Source organism: Artibeus jamaicensis, unplaced genomic scaffold (assembly GCF_021234435.1).
Source record: "Artibeus jamaicensis isolate MK-2021 breed Jamaican fruit bat unplaced genomic scaffold, CSHL_Jam_final contig_797, whole genome shotgun sequence".
NCBI lineage: Eukaryota > Metazoa > Chordata > Mammalia > Chiroptera > Phyllostomidae > Artibeus > Artibeus jamaicensis.
This window is the reverse complement of record NW_026521977.1, coordinates 19973957-19990683: the sequence shown is the minus strand read 5'-3', so window position 1 is coordinate 19990683 and position 16727 is coordinate 19973957. Positions and strand designations below refer to the sequence as shown.

General features: G+C 44.4%; 1 protein-coding gene across 3 annotated transcripts in view; it reads right to left on the bottom strand.

The window, feature by feature from the left end:
* Nucleotides 1–8361, bottom strand: part of EHF (ETS homologous factor) — a 37663-nt gene extending 29302 nt beyond the window's left edge. The window contains exon 1 of one of the 3 annotated variants that reach the window (XM_037128291.2): nucleotides 8201–8361. The gene's annotated coding sequence lies outside the window, so the exon portion shown is untranslated. Of the gene's footprint in view, nucleotides 1–8079; nucleotides 8101–8200 lie in introns of those variants that run through there. The other 2 variants (XM_037128288.2, XM_037128290.2) reach the window with 2 other exon arrangements.
* Nucleotides 8362–16727: the final 8366 nt, after the last annotated feature.

Genomic DNA, 16727 nt, shown 5'->3' with positions numbered 1-16727 from the left:
TAGCTTTGAAAATGGATCCTTGTATTTCTAAAGAGGAAGAGGATGTCTCTTAAGATTGCATACTTTTATTTTGGAATTTGAGATTCCTTCAAGTACAGCTCCCATAATTTTTTCCTAAATGAGAATTTTTTCCTTGTGCCCTAGTTTGAAAGCTGCTTTTAGCATACACCAGTGTGGATGCTAACAAAAGCACTTGTTCATGGTCACTCAAACCCATCCATCAAAACTTCAGTCTGGCTTTCTGTTGAAAGCTCCAGACTGACTCAGGGATTGGGCTTGGCTGCCTGAAGACACCTCAGACTTTTTAGGCATGAAAAAAGAGCAGTTTTTATTACTGAAAATTTAAGGGGAAACTGTGGCTTCTTTGGAAAAGCACCTGGTGTCTCAACCATCACAGGTCATGGCGAGAAATGTACCATGTTGTGGACATCACAGTGACGAGAGAAAGACCGTGGATGGGCCATTCTGGGAGCCTGAATTCCATTACTCCAACCAGTAAATGCAGGGAAGTCCTTACCTCCTTCTACCAAGTTCATGACCCTGTTTCAAACCTTGGAACAGTTTGTAAAACCTTAGCCATAAACCACAGACAGAACCTGATAAGGCCGCTTCCATTGTCATCCTTGCACCTTAAGAAGCAAATAATATCTGAATTTTCCAAATATTAGAGGATCCCCCACTTAGAAGAATTGGGGTTTTCTTTTTGTACCAATAATCAATAAATACAATAGGCAAGAAAGCATGAGTTTCTTTTTAGTGCCTTCCTACAAGAATGCTAAACTCGGCACAGTGAGCCCTGTTTTCCATTCCAGTACACACTTTGTTCTGCTTCTCTTAGCTCACTGGTCTATGCAGTTAGCCCTCTGGAAAACAAGAAATGCAAAAGGAATACAGTCAATACTATCGTAACTGTGTACGCTGTCAGGCGGATACTAGATTTATCGGGCGGGTCACTTTGTAAGGTATATAAATGGCCAACCACTACGTTGTACGCCTGAAACTGATAGAATATTGTATGTCAACCGCAACTGAAACAATTTTTAAATTATTTTAAAAACTGGGAAAAAAACAACTGCAAAGTAAGCAATTCCTTACCAAAAAGGTTTTCCAAGGAATCAAATTCCTTCCAAATGACTAGCTTCCATTCCTCCTGTTGACTCAGAGGAAATCTCTGATACTCAAACAAAATTAGAAAACTCACCAACTCACAAACGACATCATCCCTGTTAGACTAGCCTCAGCTTCCCATCAGAGGTTTAAGGTCAGCTAGATGAGCAAGATAAGAACGAGCGGGGGCTGGCTTTTCACAGAAGCACCTTGGGAGTTCGAACACGTTTGAACAATTTTACCACGTCCCGGGGCAGGCCCAGCTGCATAATTTGCAGAGCTCAGTGCAAAAAGAAAATGTAGGGCCCCATGTTCAAAATGTATTAAGAATTTCAAGGCAGCAACAGCAGCATGCAACCGAGCACAGTTACCACACAGGTAGCCAACCCGGGACACTGGCCCTGCCGGGGGGTCAGTCCCCTGCTCTGTCTCCACATGGGATGGGAGGGGAATCCTTTCTGCCTTCCCCCCTTGAACAACCACCTGAAGTAGTTGGGGAAATTTTTTAAAAATTTAACATTGAACACACCTGTAAAGTCACCTGGCTTATAGCAGGCACTCAACAAATGTTAGCTATTATTACCATTATTATTATTACTATGGCCATTATCTTTATTATGTAGATGACCTGCCACAACTGCAAAGCTACCCATCAGCAAGAACAATGGGAAGGAAAAATATCTACCCCTATTCTGAAAGAGGCCATCCATTAGCCGATGATGTTCAGAAGTCTTTTCATTAGCCCTGTGCAAGAGAATACTCTAAATTAGGAGTTCTCTGCCTTCTATCTATACCATGGGCCCATTCAGAAGTCTGATGAGACCTATGGACCCCTCCTCAAAATGCTTTTGTATAACAAAATAAAATATGTAGATGTAGAAAGGAAGTTTCTATTGAAATACAATGTTCAAAATACTGTTTAAATAAATGTGTGATATAATAATATATGTGCTTCTTTATTAGCACATAACATAAGAGTACCTAGTAGAGGTCTAATATCCTCTATGAAATATAGTTAGTTATGGGTATCGATACTTCGAGACAATTTGCACCAAGTGTAATGTGACATGAACCTGTCTGCAACTTCTCTTGGTAACACAGTTACAAAGTTTTACTACTGCGGAGTTTTGCCTACATTCAAATTGAAAAAAAAATTAAAATTTAGTTAGGCCCCTGAAAATAAAAACAATTTTCTTCACATCCAAGTTCACACACTTCCTGAATTTTCTCCAGGGACACCAAGGGATCCTTGGCTCCCAGACTAGGAACCCTTCCTGTTTTATGAACAGCAAAGACTGCTTGTTCAACTCGACCAGCTTCTAGAAGCCACTTCCGTGGCCGGAAGTCTCATTTGAACTAATTAAAGGAGGCAGACCCCACAGTGCCTTGGTATAATAAAGAAGCAGACATTTTTTTCAAGGCCTCTAGAACACCCAGGGGTAGGTAGGTATCTGGAAATGCTCTCAAGAACGTTAGGAGTGGGCAATGTGCAGAAAGCTGCAGTTCATCACGGGGATGGCCAGGAGGGGGATCAGTTTCTTTTGGAGGCTCCTACGTGCCAGGCATTTAGGCACAGGGATTGGAACGTGCTGTGCGCCCCTCCCCCAACCAGGTCTGCCCCAGAACCTCCATGGGTGATGGTCTGCAGCCAGCTCAAGACAAGGCTCAGTTTGGAGGTCTCCCATGACCCCGATTCATCTCACCTTCCTGCCACCCGCCCTCCGCAGTGAAAACCTATAGCATTTCTTTACCAAGGTCACAGTGCAGAACCAACATTAATCATTTCAAAAAACAAAGTCCCAGAATTATTCATCCACCTGGATCCAAGACGGACTCGCTGAAAACACCCAAGTTGAGGATTTATCCTCTATTTCCACTCCATATATTACTAATGACTTATTCACAAGCATTTATCAAAGTGCTTTCAGATTCTATATCTAATTTAATCCCAACAAGAGTCTTGTGTAGATGTCATTGACCCCATTTTCCAGGCAAGAAAACACAGATTCTAGGGCTTACATAACTCACTCAAAGTCACTCAGCTACCCACGGCAGAGTCAAATTTGAACCCAGAGATTCTGATTCTAATTGTAGTGTTCTTTGTACCACCCTCCATCAGTTTCCAGGCAACCAAAGCTCATAGCCTCCTGCCCCTTTAATATACAAGCAAAGTCTGTGCCTCCTCTGTGTTCCTCCAGACATTGCCTTCTGACCATTGGATTTACAGGGTGCTCTCTGATTTTATAAGTGGACATAATCGAGAAGAGCCTGAATTTGGGCCAAATCTAAAGTTCACTGCAAAGACCAAATAAGTCTTGTCAGTAGTCACCCTGAGGACAAAGCTGAAATTAGCTTCACCTTTCCAACCCCACTTTACCTGAACCACCAGAAACAGCATTATCCCCACCGGGGGAATTATTTAAAAGGGTCCTAAGGGGGGGGTCCCAAAATAATCTCTGCAAGACAGCCTTGTTCTCCAAGATCCACTGTCATGTACAAAAAATAACAAACCTTCATGTTCTAAGAAAGTCTGTTCAGACTTTTGGATGAAGTGCACATCGGGCTGAGAAAGAGCTGGCAGAGCGATAGAAATTTCTCAGGTCCAATAATTGGGCAAATTAGGGCCCATCCCCAAGATTGTTTATTTTGTGTCTATAATATAGAGCAAGAGGGAAGTGGCAGAATATAAAATTTTAAGCTCGCCACAATAACAATAGTATCACAGAAAGTGTGCTTCTGGAAAAGATCATACAAAAGCAAAAACAAGTAGCTGTGTGGAAATAGTGGGATGGATGAGGTGGTCTGTTAGTCTAATCATCAACATATCATACATATCAATAAAAAGGCATTGGGGCTTCTTTTTATTTTGGGCTTGTTTTCATCAGAAAGCAGTTTTTGAATGCACCTATGCTGGCCACGTTTTAAATAACTTGGCAGCTACCTTTAATAACAATTGAGATGCTTCTGAGAAAAGAAGGAAAGTGGGCTTTGAGGCCAGGGTATGGAAGAAGATTGGGGAAAAAAGATAAGGTGAATTTAATGAACCCGAATAAAAGGGTCAGACCCGTGAAACAAATTGAAGACAGAATGTGGTTAGGTGCTAGTGAAATGAGTTTTTAAAAGAGCATTTTTACAGGGTGCCTCTTTTAACAAAGCCAATTAAAGCTCTAGGAGCCTCTGTTTAAATGGGCCGCCCTGCTTGACCCCGTAGCGAGGTCTGCTCGCTGCAGACGCAGGCTGAGTGAGGCCCTCTGGGAACACCAGGCTCCAGGTTGGCTGCCCCGTGATTGGATCAGCCAATTGTACTTCCCTTCTGTTACCCCTAGGGTCCTTCTCTAGGAGAATTGAGTCCCTGTCCATCCAATCTGCCCGATAATTCAGGGACAGTCAGTCAAGCTAGCGGATCAGCATCACACAAACTGAACCAATTCCACAAGTGTCTAAATGTTCACTTTTCAGCAGATGGCTTTGGTGCTTTATAGAAGACGTCATTAGAGCACCGACTCTTGTGCCCTGTCTGTTCCCTAGGGTCACAAAACAGTCAGCTTTACCCACCTCTGCAATCCCACCAATTTTGGACACATGGGAGCAGACTCCAACCCCCCCCCCAATAAAGGCTCCAGGTATCCTGAGTACCTCCACCAGCTACATCCCTTAGCCAAAACTCAGGAGACCCCGAGGAAGCCATTTAAAGGCTCCTACCGATTTTCTTTTCCGTCTCGTCCTTAGAGGGGCGTCTCCCATGCCATCCTCAGCTTTCACAGACTCTGGGTAAACCTGCTGACCTCTAATCGACTCTGCAGATCAGAATCTGAGGGTCGAAATGGATCTTAAAGGCAATCAGATTCAAACTCCTTTGTCCAGTTGAGGAAACCAAAGCCCAGAGAGGTGGAGTGTTTCGTTCAGAGTGTGCACACAGCTTTGCCAGAGCTAGCAAACCGGCTCCTCTGGCCACAGGTCCCAGGCACTGCCCTGCACACTGCCTTGTCCACCTTGTGCTCTGATCGCGCAAAAGGTGAATCTGAAATTTTCCAGAAAAAAATTCCTAAAGAAATATCTTTTCTTACCCCTTCTGAAGTCCAATACACTTTTTAGCCAATAACTCTGAAGGACCCATGGAAATTTCTACTCCAGAGCACCTCAGCTTCCTGACATCAGTGCCGTTCAGCTTGAACACACGTCCCATTCTCATGGGTGCCGTTCTCCCACCGCACTGCTTGTTTGCTGCACAGCTGAGTAGTCTGGCCCTTTGAAACACTGTCCAGTTTAAATAAAGGTAATAATCACATATTTCTAATAAGAGCACAGTTGCCTGCTCCTTAGGACAAATCATTGTATTTAAAATCTTACTATTAAAAAACAAAGTAAGAAAACATTGGAGTTCATCATTCCCATCTCTGCAGTTTATTCAACAGATTTAAGAGAATCCTGGCAAGACGTAGGCTGCCTTCCTGCCTCTATCTTCAGGTGACACCCCCAATGCAGATTCAGCCTCTCCAAGCTGAAAGCCACCGCACTCGGTCAGTTGCCCAGTAAAAAAGCCAGGGCGAGAACGTGCGGTCTCTAAACACCCAGGCTCCTGCCCAGGGCCCCACCCACAACAGAAACGATTGTTGCTTTAATTCTACCAGAAAGCCATTTTTATAAGAGAAATGGGCTGAACTGCAACAAGACGGTGTCACTGAAAATCAAGTCTAACTTTATATTTGGTTCCTTAAAACTTCGGCATTGCCTCTCGGCTGGTTCTACGATGGAATTCTTGGTGTCCACCCCACCCAGAGGTCTTTGCACATCATGTGTCTTTGAAATAGCTTAGAAATGACTCCATCTGAGGTGGGGGGGGGGAGACTGAATAACTTTTTAATGATTTGTATAAATCTCTGTGTTTGAGGCTTTAACATTGAACAGGGTTCTTAATACTGGGCTTTCCAAAAAGCAAGATGGTCTAAAGAACACAACCCAGGGCTAAAATCCCCTGATTTGGAGGTAGGGCTGAGGGATGTGAGGAGGAAATAAAATGTGACAAGATTCACAAAAGCTAAGTTTCACTTCGTAGCAGTGAACTTTGGCCCACAGCACTCACATTCTGACCTGGGGACCTGATATGAATTCCTTCCAGTTTCCAATTCGCTAATTGAACACAGTTGAGTAAATATTCTAACCTCTCAGTTTTCATTTTGTCTCAACCTCTCAAGGAGTCCAAAGGTATAGAAAGCGGATCTGGGTAAACTTGGTAAATTACTGGGAGTATTAACAGACAATTCTAAGTGTGAAGGTACAAGGCTTCACACAGTCCAGGAAGGCCCAAGGCATTTCCATTTGGGAGTTCACGATATATCTCAACAAATAAATAAAAATGTTATAAAAGGGTTGTGGGACTACAAATACATGCTTATGAGCACAAAAGAAAAGACATCAATGAATTTGAGACCTTTCGTACATATGGCACCTGGACCAAAGGCAGTGTTCTGCCCACAGCCCCCCCACAAAGGTCCAAACTGGCGCCCCCCATCTCCAACAGTGACACAGAGAACTCACAGCACAGTTGTGCCCTCAAAGTTACTTTCTTTTAAAATGCCTTGCAAAATACTTCGGAAACATGGAAAAGAATTGTCTCTATTATATTTATTTTTTCAAATGCGACGACAAACTTCCAAATAACCCTCATTTCACGTTTCATCACTGTTTTTAATATTTATCCACATAAGCCCTTAGTGATTAGTGGGGAAGTGACGCAACCCCATAGGACTTCAGATTAAAATATGGAATGAATGAGTTATTTTATAGTCTCAGAATTCCAGGTCTCACAAAGAGGACAAGTGGGGCCTTCTGGAAACTCCAAATGCAGCTATTAATGCCACTCTTAAAATTTCTTGAGAGCCTTTTCTGATAGTATCACTTATCCATGCAGTTCACCCTAATAACATGACTTCCTCTCTCCTACTAGAAATCTACTCTTCCCTGGACCTCGGTTGAATTAGCACATGGCCACGTACGATCCCCAACTACCCTTTTATACAGGGAAAGGCTCTATCTTTGCACATCCTCACACCCATGCCTCCAGAATCAACTCCTGAATTAGGCCTTTCATCAGGAAGTACTCCAAATCCAAACATTCCCATTCTAACTGCTACCAAGGTTAAAAAAAAAAACACCCATGCACTAAGACTCACAGACTCTTTTGCTCTTCATCTTAAAAAGACACATGTTCCCACAATACTGGGAGCATACTAAATCTTGGTAAAAATAATGGCAAAAATGTCACTTTCTCGACTCGGTGTTGTTATTTACCAGCAAGGTTAATTCACCACTGTTCCCAGCTTCATCCACCCGGGGGCCAATATTTCTCCATGGTGTCCAAACACAACCCAGAGAGTCCCTGACTTGGAAGTCACTTGGTGCTGCTGACTCACGTCTGCCCCTGTGGTCATAGTAGCCCATTATAGAACAAACAAAGGCTTAGTTTTTCACCTTGAGATATGGCAAAACGCTTGGCCAAAAATTTTTTTTCTGGACAAAGTCATTCTTAGGTGTGTAGCTCTCCACAGTGCCCTTGCCTCCCTGGGTTGCCTGACCACTTTCTCCAATATGGACGGGAATGCCCTTGCTTATTTCCAGCCATTTTCTGACACCAGAATATACTGAAAATGACTCTGCCCTTCCCTACCACTAAGTCAGAAAAAGGACCAGCAGAAGACATCTCCAGAAAGTGAGAACATGAGGCCCACCAGCTATTGAGCCAACCAGCTCTTCCCCAAGCTAGCTGCCTGCTTGGTTCAGAATTCAACCCAGAGAAATGGCTTTGAGACACAGACAGAGGGAGACCAAGGGCTTCTAAATCCATAGTGTCTGGAAATCCAGACCAATGCAAGGAATTTACAGGTAACAGCCAAAGTAGCCTGACTGCCCCCCCCCCCCCAAATACAATTCTATTAAGACCCAGTGAGGTAAGCTCAGGTGAGCCAAGCTTACTTCCTGCCTGCTGCCGCCGGGAGTCTGCTTTGGTTTCATCTGTCTGATTCACGTTAGACTTCTCTTTCCACTCAAGGGGTTGAACTCAGGTTCAAAAGAAGTTTTAAAAATAAGGACTTACCTCATTTACTAAAGATTCTGGGTGGGAAATCCAATAGCTGTGGCTAATGGAGGGGAGGCAGCAGGCAGCCCTCACGCCAGCTCCTACGGGAGTGGGGAGCCAGGGGTGTTATCGTGCCTGAGCCCTCATCAGAGTGAAGATAAATGCATATGACAATAATTTTAAATCATTTTGTAGGATGTTAAGCAATAAGCCACCAACCGGGAATTCCCTAAGTCACTTCCCCCTCCTCTGATTGGCTGCCGGGCCCTTTAAAAAAAATAAAATAAGGGATTACAAACATTGGCTCATTTGCATTTGGCCAACTCACACGTTAGTGTTCAAACAAAACAGGTCTAACCAGGTTATGCCTGTGTCTCAGGAACAGAGAGACAACCTGTTAATGGATGAGGAATTGATTTGGTGGTGACTGTTCTTTTTAGCTTAGAGGCTGTTTCAGGTGAAAAGCACCCATATGCACTCCCCAAAGACACCCTCAGGAAGGGAGACTATAAAAGCCAAGCGAGCAGAAATTCAGATCTGGAGGAGACAATAGTACAGGGGAATAACATCTGTCTCACTTACTAATCTATATTTAGTCCACTCTGTTTTGGCATCGAGATCTTTCCCCTGGCTGTGCAGGTGCCAGGTTCTGAAGGGGCTCCCCGCCGGGCGCCCCACAGCCAGCATAGCTTCTCTGGTTGGGCACCAAGATCGCCTCTATGACAATGGCCTTTGGCAGTTCCAATGGACTTTGAAAAGCCAGCTCCCCTAGTCCCAGGTAAGAGACTTGGGAGGAAGTTTAACGACGGGAGGGTCCCAGAAGAGAGGGTCCCCTCTGAGTCCTTGAGATGGAATAGTCATCTATCAACAGTGCGGGGGCTGACTGTCCGGTTGTCGGATTATCTAGGTTCTTTATTTCATCTTGACACTTGCGTTGTCTTTTTAACTATGTGTATCGACACTCCCTAGAGGAGGTACAGAGAGGAAAAGACCAAGATGCTGAGACTGGAAATAAAATAACACGGTTTGGGCAAGAGCCCCTGTGGAGGCTTTATGGATTTTAAATGCCCATGCAGTCCCCATCCCCTTGGGACAAAGGCCTGCTTCCCTGGGTCACCAGTGCACACCCACCCACACAGGTGAGGGACTGTTCCTGGCAAGGACTCTTCCTCTCCTAACCATTAACTTTCTCTCAGGTCTTTCTGGCCAGTGGCCTGGCATGAGCTAAGCATCTGAGCAGATTTCTTTAACTTGTCAGGCCACCCCTCTGTGGGAAAGAAGAGAGAAATTGAGTTTTGGCAAAGAGACAAAGATTTTATGATTAAATTCAAGAAGTTCCTTGTGTGATAAAGAAAAGTCGGCGTATGACCAAAGGCTGAACTTGACAAGAAGTAAGCGGTGGTCGTGTTAAGGCGAGTGAGCAGTAGTAACGTTCCTCTCTTGTTTGCTTAGTTTCCTAGTTTATGCAACGCGATGCCAAGTTTTCTGAAGGTAGAGAAGACTCGGTAGAAGGGCAGGGGTGGGTTTGGGAGCGTCCTGGAACCCAGGCAGGTATGGGAGGGTTTAAAATTTGGGAGTACAATATCGGTAGGCTCTAAAAAGCCCCTCTGCCTCCCTACCTCCACTAAACACTCTCCACCATCCCCTCCCCTCAGTCACTATTTCCCAAGGGCCCTGTAAAATGTAAATGCCTGATAAAAACAGTAAATGTCATTATTGCTCATTATCACATTAGCCCCAATTAGCCTATCAGCTCCAAGATCTGAGAGCAGGGGCTGAAGGAGTAGCCCGGTGACTTTTTTCTTTTCTTTCTCTCTCTCTTTTTTTTTTTTTTTTGCTTGTGTGATGAATCATGAGTAGCAACTGAAGTAGCAACTCCACCCACTACAGGGTGTGTGTGTGTGTGTGTGTGTGTGTGCGTGTGTCGGGGAGGCTGGGTATTATTAGCACCAGTGTGACTCTTTCACAGTTTTGCCTGAGATTAGGGAGAGCAGGGAGGTGCAGGGTTGTGTGGTCAAGAGGTGGTGAACTTCAAAAGCAGCTCCAAAAGTGACGTCACTCTTTGGCCCAGTGCCAACGACCTGTAATTATAAGCCCTTTATTTTCTAGCTGAAAAGCTCCAGTTACATCTTCATTTCTTCATCTATCTTATCCTGCCTGGTTGAGGTCAGAGGACTGCTCCTTTAACACACTCGGAGAAGTCACTTTGGGATGGTAGAGATGAAAAGGGTTGGAAAGATGTCATCTCATCCTCATAAGCCAATGTATTTGTGGAGTTTTTATGTATATAAAGTACTTAAGAATGTGTCTGGTACTGAGTGGGTACCTGCTATTGGTTATCTTCTTTGCCTGAGACTTAGTTGAACCTCCCAGAAGGAAAACAAATACAACACCCCCACTTCCCAAAAACTAGATTTTTAAACATGTTGCATGCATAAAGAAATTCCTTTGGAGTTTATGTGTACGAGGTCTTTTACCCTATGGTCAACTTCAACAAGATAACACTTGCATCAGGATAGATGATAGGTAGGTAGATAGATAGATAGATAGATAGATAGATAGATAGATAGATAGAAGTTCTGATATTTAACTGAGAATGCTAAAAGTTGAATTTGATGCTGAGGTCTCCAGTTGGAAGAGCCTCAAATATTCAAGCATGTCTCTCATAGATAAGAAGTTTAAAAGTATAACCCCCAAAATGTTATACATACCAGAACCTTTATATGAACACATTATTAGTTTCCTAAAAGTCATAATCTTCTTGAGTAGAAATTTCCATAGGCAAGAGTCTCACTATCATGTCAGACTTGAAGCCTAGAATAGATTGCATTTATTCTAAGGTCCCAGGATTCTTAGAGACTGATAAAGACACAGGTGAAGAAGTCAAGTGATGAGACAAAGCTAATTGCCTGGGTTTTACGGATGGGAAGATTTCAGACAGTGAAGCAAAGCAGCTAGCCCTTAGGTCAAGATCAAGATAACCCTGGAAACTGGAATGAACTCTACAGACGCAAATGCTCTGCATAGAAACCTTCCTGGTCTTCTCTACAGGCCCTTTCACTGTCTCCGACCTGCACAAAAGCACGTAGGACTTGATGGAGCCCTGGTGCTGGTTCCCACTGAGGAAAAGGGGGTGGAGCAAACCAAACTAGGTTGTCTGTGGCAGCCTGAGGACTCTGCTTTTGGTTGGATTATTTACTAGAAGATATACATCACAGAACCAAAGAAGCCAAGGGACCTAAATTCCAAAATCAAGGCCAAGACAAAGAATCACTCTAAGCCAAGTATCAAGCCCTAGGGGGTCTGAGTCTTAATACCAACACAGGCTGTGGTTACAAGGTTAATGAGAATTGTGTGCTTGCCTTACAAGAAAGAGGATGGTTGCTTACTTTACACAGCACCTTTAAACTAGAAGCCCTATATTTATTTTTGAAGGCAAGTGTGTTCTTATATGTGTTTCTGTCTATCATTCCCTCCTGATGACATGGAGTTACCTCCAGGGCAGAACAAATATTTGGTAAGAGCCACATAAGAATATTACTGTAAGAGTGATGGGATCAAGAATTTCTGTCTAGTGTGGGGGAGGGGATTATATAGAGTAGAATATTATCATCAATCATCCTGCAGAGCATCAAATAAGGAATTAAAGTTAATAAATACAATCTTGTCTCTTACCCTGCCCCCTACTAGAAGCCACATTTTCAAAAATCTTTATGCTTTGGCTTACATTAGATTCCTGGTGCTCTTTGAATCTTCTTAGGAGAAGCATAGCACCTGAGTTTTATTTGGAAGGCCTGGCATTGACAGCTGTCCTAACAGATTTGTGTGGCACCCCCTGATGGTGTCTTTGCTGTCACATCTGTGCCTCCACGCTGAGCAAATCCTCTGCCAATGGCACATAGCACTGAATTGCTGGGTTAGGGGACAATCTCGGGGCTGGAACGGGGAGGGTGGCTCACTGTTTTTGGAAGTAATGACCCATTACACACACACACGATCTTACTGTGTCCCCAATGTTACCTACATACCAAAGATGAATTTTCTAAACTTCCCTTTATATTTTAAGTATTCCCAGCACACTTCCATTCATGCCTAACTTAACTCACCCCTGTGTTATTACTTCTGCCTCACCTCTACCTTATTATCTCTTTCTGGCCTTATCTTTCCTCACAAATAGCTGTGCACAGTGCCCTGACTTAATGCCAACTTCATTGCCAACTTCATTTTGAATCAAACTGGGACTCTAAAAAGTTTTTCTACCAGGTCCTCAGAAAGGCTCATTTCTCAGCCTCAGAAAAGCAGGCAAGATGAGGCAAAAATTGGCCACTTCTGAACATCCTTCTTGCAGCCAGTATTGTCTTCTTTTTTGTGTGGGGAAGAGTATCTTACCATTATAGCAGTTGGTTTTACACATTATTTTAGCATTAAGTAATCCCTGGGACCCCCCAAATATAGAGTAGACTAAAGAGATGCTACTGCACAGGTGTCAGAGGGAGGCAGCTGCCGCTGTCAGGGACCGGTTGCCCCGCCCCTCTCCCACAGGCACCCTGCTCACCTTTACAAATTCAGATTCTTGAGTCCCTCCTCACACCTACCAAATTGGCACCTCCAGAGAGTGGAGTGATAGTAGAGACAATAATCAATTTTGTGTTCATCACCATCCATTCAGATTGTGTGGACTCCCATATCATACCACCAAACATAAATCAGAAGACCTGGTGCCTGCCCTCCAAGGAGACGTTTTAAGCAAGCCGGCCTTGGGCGAGGATCTCAGTGCTTGGTCTCTTTCACCCAGAGACCATGAGAGATAGCAAACTCTCAGACCCAACTAGAAAATGTGTAAAATTACCATCCAAATGTCTAATTATTTTGGAGAAACAGTGAATTTGGAAGACTAGGGGAGCCCAGAATCTATTTCTTCACCTTAAAAAAACAAGGTGGCTCAGCTATCTCAGAAGTAGAAAGGACATAGGTTTTAAAGCCAGACAGACCAAGACAAACCTTGTCACATTTGCTTAAAATTTAAGTCTCACTTTCCCTACCTATCTATGAGGGATGTGTCTCGGTGAGCTGTTTGGGAAGTTAAATGAGAAACTGTGTAAAGCATTAGCAGAGTGCTCAGTACTTGGTGGGCGCTCAGAAAATGCATGCCCCCTCCTGTAAGTATGGAGCTTGGATCCCAAGAGAACCCCCTCAACAATGCACGGAGTTACATATGGGTGATTAGATAACTCTTCATTTCAAAATGCAAAGAAGGAGGGGGGAAAACGATAAAGCTCTAAGGAAAAGGAAGAATAATAATGACCATTCACATTTATTCAACTTTAACCATGTGCCAGTTATGAGACTAAGAATTTAACTTGCGTCACCCGCATCGGAAAGCTACTATTACTGTTCTTACTTTACAGATGAGGAAACTGAGCCTCACTCACGAGCCTGGTAAAGTAACTTGGCCAAAGTCACACAGTCAAGCAAGTGGCTGGAGTCAGACCAAAGTCAGTGTCATGCCAAAACATGATTTCTTAACCACAACCCCCTACAAAAAATAAAGAGGAGCTTAACAGCTTGTTGAAATTTGGACTCTAATGTCTTACACAGATGTGGAAAACCAAGCTCAGTTCTGGAAGGTAATTAGAAATGTAAATGTTTCTTAGAAGACTCAGATTGTGAAGTTGAAATTAAAAAAAAACACACACAAAAACTATGAAATAGGCAGACAGGTGTGTGGTAGATCTTATAGAAAAATGTTCAGCCCCTGCCCTTCAACACCAAATATTTAAAAAGTCAAGTGTTCAGATTCAGAATTGAGGGGAAACCCACTGGAAAAAGTTGTGACTTGATCTTGCCCGGGAAGTCATGAAACTCTTTTGACACAAAGGTCACCCTGATATACCCTCAGGCCCGACGGCCCGGGGAAGGCTAAATTCCACTGTGAGAAAACCCTTAGACATCTGGTTCCAGAAACAGCAGAGGAATACAGCAAAGAGTTGGAGTGATGATGATGGTGAAGGAGGCTTTAAACATGAAGGTTGAGGGCAGCCGTGGAACCTAGTTGGGAGTGGAAGCTCCCCCCCACTAAATCAGTTCCTCTATCCCCATTTTCCACAAACAGTTGAGTGTGTCTTGGGGAAATGTAAAATGATCATTGACCCGATTCTGCTCCTAAATGCTCTCCAGGTAGACATTAGGAATTCTGGAGCTGATCACGCCTCTGGAAAGCATGCAACCAGAAAGCTCCTGGAAATGATACCCAAGAGTTGACAAACACATCCCCCGGGACTATGCAAAAAACTCATTTGCATAAATAAATTATCCGTTCAGTCTATTCAAAACATATGCACCTGTACATTGGTGGAATGTCAAGAAAGAAGCCCTTGGAATTATTTCTGAATAATTCCACATTAGGGGAAATCCAGATGAAATCTCCCCACGTGTATCATGGCATGTGTATGATCTTTCTCCCCTTTCTCTCCCCCACCCCCATTCTAAGCAACCACATGTGAGTTCAGGGTACAGAATTAGTCATTCTGCCTTCCTGGACAAAGACTGCATACAGTCCCATTCTGAGACCTACTTTCTTTGATGACAGTGCCCCAGGAAAGTTTTATGAAGAGTCCTGATTTAGGGTTGGAGGGTAATAGCTCTGAAGTTTTGGGAACCAAAAAATGTTGTGTAGGTGGGTGTACAGTAAAAGTGAAATAAGGAACTCCTCTGCAAACCAAACCCAAAATCTGCAAAGTAGGTTCATCTGAAAATTTCTGTGAGGACAGCCCTCCAATAAGAGGGACCAGCCACAGGGTACCCCTTCTTTACCATGGAACCCAGGAGGCCTGGCACTCTGTTACGCTGGGAAGAATGGGATATAGAGACAGCAAGGGGCCAGAGCCACCCCTGACAACGTGCATGTACAAGAAGGGCAAGGTCAGCTTGCTGGGGGCATTCTCCATCAACACCAAAGTCTGACTTTGATGGACTTTTTTCCATTGACCTGAAGACTTCAAAGTCTTCCCAGTGTTTACAATTCTCCAGTTCATCCCGTTTGTGGTTCTCCTGGAGTTGCCAGGACCACTAGAGCAGAAAACTTCAGGGAGTCCGACCTTAGATCCCACAATTGTGTGTGGTTGTGGTGGAGGAGGGGAACCTTTGGCAAACTTCGGATATTGGCTAATCCATTTTCTCTCCAGCCTGGCAGGTCACCTTAACTTGGGACACTGAATACACAGCTGGGAAAATGGGCATATTAGGGATGGGTCAGTGGTCTGTGACTCTGAGCCTTGGCCAGGGGTAACATTTATCGAACAACCAGGTGAGAGGAGCCTAGGAAACCACAGCACTGAGCGAACATGAACACGATTGCCAGGTGGCCAGACCCACCAAGGTGACTGCAGGGCCCGCAGCCTTGCTCCGAGTGTTCGTTCCTCGCACTGTTGAGACTGTCCGTCCCTCAGGGCAAGCGCCGAGCAGTAGGGCTGCATTGCTGGGAGAGAGGGTGAAGCGAGGCTAAGAAGGAAAGAGACAGAGCAGTTTCTGCATGTTTTATCCTAATGCCCATGAAGAGACAGTCACACGCCCCCCAAACCCAGCCTGGTAATATTTCTTTTTGCTGTAGTCACAACTGTACCAGGATTCTACACACACACTCCCGTTCCTCATGCTGGCTGCCTTCTCAGAAAGCAACTAGATCATTTCCTCAGTCAAAATTCTTTGCCGGTTCCCCGTCCCCAGGGGCTGGGCTCCTCAGGGGGAAGGTACACCTTTCAAGGGTGGTACGCAAGATGATTTTAAATGTGAATAGTAATTGTTATTTTAACAGGTATAAAGTTCTGATGGGAAAACAAACCTAGCAAAGTAAACTAGGGAATCACCGTAAGTCAATGTGAGAATTATTAGGTAAGTGAGAGAGGTGGGTCCACAAACATAGCAAAAATGGGGGTAGTAAAATGTGAAATTTTGGAAACAGTGCTTCAGAGACAGACAGTGCAAACTTCCCGAGGACGCACCACTTCCCGGTCCTGCACCCGCTGTTTCTCGTCCATGTCCTAAGTCCCCTGATCTCCACTTGTCCCTCACAAGGTACATCCCAGGCATAGTGGATACAGGTCATTTCTGCTCGTGTCCCCTGCTTCCCTACTTCCTGCCTTTCCCACCATGCAATTGTCCTGTCCCTTCTTTGCTCCGTGGAATCCGCCCATTTCCCCATTCACCCCTTCCCAATTGCTTCATCAGAATTTACACCTCCCAGAACAGCTGGGGGGACTTGGAACCATTCAATAGTCCACATTCCACAAATGGTTACTGAGCTTCTACCGTGGGCTAGACACTGTGCTGGTGATGGGGATTCAACCCTAGAAGGAAAAAAGAGACGAACATTCTACTGTCAGGAAACAGATTCCAATGAAGTGAGATGGCAGCACATGCCCTGCTCTGCCGTTTATTTGGGGCCACTTTGGGGTACAGCTTACCCCAGCCACCCCAAGCACCCGAGCAGACAGATTCTTCACTATCCTGTCCCCAGAAGGGATTGACGTGACTCCTCTTGGGTGGC